The sequence below is a fragment of the Varanus komodoensis genome, unplaced genomic scaffold (genome assembly GCF_004798865.1).
Source record: "Varanus komodoensis strain SLA01 unplaced genomic scaffold, ASM479886v1 scaffold45, whole genome shotgun sequence".
Classification (NCBI taxonomy): domain Eukaryota; kingdom Metazoa; phylum Chordata; class Lepidosauria; order Squamata; family Varanidae; genus Varanus; species Varanus komodoensis.
Genome location: NW_025336011.1, coordinates 6,632,292 through 6,634,325, shown reverse-complemented (window position 1 = coordinate 6,634,325; position 2,034 = coordinate 6,632,292).

Below are 2,034 nucleotides of genomic sequence, written 5' to 3'. Positions count from 1 at the left end.
CTGTCACCTGAGCTTCCAGTGAAAGCTCTGGGTCAAGGAGCACTCCCAAGCTGTGGACCTTGTCCCTAAGAGGGAGTGCAACCCCATTCAGGACTAGGTTTAATTCACCTTCCCCGAAGCCCAATCCGCCAACCAACAGGACCTCCATCTTGTCTGGATTGAGCTTCAGTTTATTGGCCCTCATCCAGCCCATTACCTCGGCCAGGCACTGGTTCAGCACAGCCACTGCCTCACCTGGATTAGTGGAGAACGAGAGGTAGAGCTGGGCATCATCAGCGTACTGATGATTCCGCACCCCCCACCTCCTGATGACCTCTCCCGGCGGTTTCAAGTAGATGTTAAACAGCAAAGGGGACAAAATGGACCCCTGCGGAACTCCATGGCGTAGCTGCCATGGCGCAGAGCCATAGTCCCCCAGCACCACCTTCTGGAATCGGCCATTGAGATAGGAGCGGAACCACTGCAAAGCAGTGCATGTAAGCAGAGAGAGGAATGGTACACTCATTTTCATTGGAGTGTTTCAAATGCGACACTAAGCCATGGTTTAGCATTCTACCAATTAGATGCAGTGAGTCTTGGGCTCCTGGAATTTCTTCTGCTCCTTTGTGGATAAACTGAAAAGTCTGAAATTTTTCACCTTTGCTTTCAAATAAACTCTGGTTCATTCTAAGTGTGGATTGTTAACAAACCAGGATCTGAAACCATAGTTTTATATTAGCTTGTTTGCACTATCCACAAGGAGAATAAAACTCAGTTTCCTGAATTCAGACTTAACAGGAAAATAGAGTTTGTCCACAACTGAAAGTGAAAGCTTTTCATCTTCACTTTTACACTAAGTTTACACAAAATGTCAAAGTAGGGAAACTTTGGCATCCCCGGAGTTACTTCTACTCTTTCTCCTAATGCTAATCCATGGTTTAGCATTACATTACAATTGGGCTGTTATATAAACAGGTATATTAATTGTACATGTCTATACATAATATATATTATTACAAGTATGATAATAGGAAATTTGCTAAAATGCATGCCAAAAACTGAGCCACATAATGCTAGGATATATTGTTACCAATTTACATAAAGGAACAATTCTATGCACATTGAAAAAGGTCCTAAACCTTCTGGTATTCCCCAGACAGATTGCACTGTATGGTATTTATTGCTGCTGTTCAGGTCAAAAGCTTCCCAAGGTCATTCATTCAGAAAGCATTTTAAAAAGGCAAACAAAGCCACATCTAAAACTTTCCAGCTGCAAAACTACAAACAGCAGCAGTTTGAAAACAGCATCCGCAGATTGCTGCTGTCAAGACCAGGGTTCTGCCTAGCTGCGCAAAGCTGGGGCAGGAGCACGCCAGGAGCGCGTGGCTTTCCTTGTAACAGCAGCGATTGTTCTGCTCCGTGAAGGCTGCAACCAACGCCACACCAAGGGGCATCACTCCTCGTGCCTGTCATACCTGTGCCAGCGCGTGTGTTTAAAGGATCTTCTGTTTCCTCTACAGTCTGTGTATTGACCCATAAATTCATAGCCTGCCTCTCTGCCAAATAATGGCACTTAAGGTGGCCAACAGTCAAATCCAGATTAAAGAACAAAAGCCAGACTGAAGCTTAACTTTAAAAGAAATGAAAATACAACTCATAGAAAACAAGCAGCTTGCAATGAGTATTCCTCTGTAGAAAGGGAGGTGCTAGCAGAGGGAATCCCAATGTGCCATGTGTGAAAGGAAGCCATGTGTGAAAGTTCATTTGCCTGTGTGTGGATATGCATTAGAATGGCCCGAGAAAGTGTGCGCACATGCGCATCCCCGTGTCCAACCACACGCACAAAGCATAAGGATGGGTTGAGGCAGGGAGACACGAAGGCAAGAAGAGGGTCAGGCAAAGACAAACCAGTGCCGGCACCTTTGCTCTTCATTTAGAAGAATTTTAAAAAATTAAAAAGCATGCACACCTGAAGAATCAGGGGGCATTTCAACACTCCGGATTTAACGGTGGGCTCCCTTTGCAGATTCTCAGCAAAGAACCACAGGAAGTCTC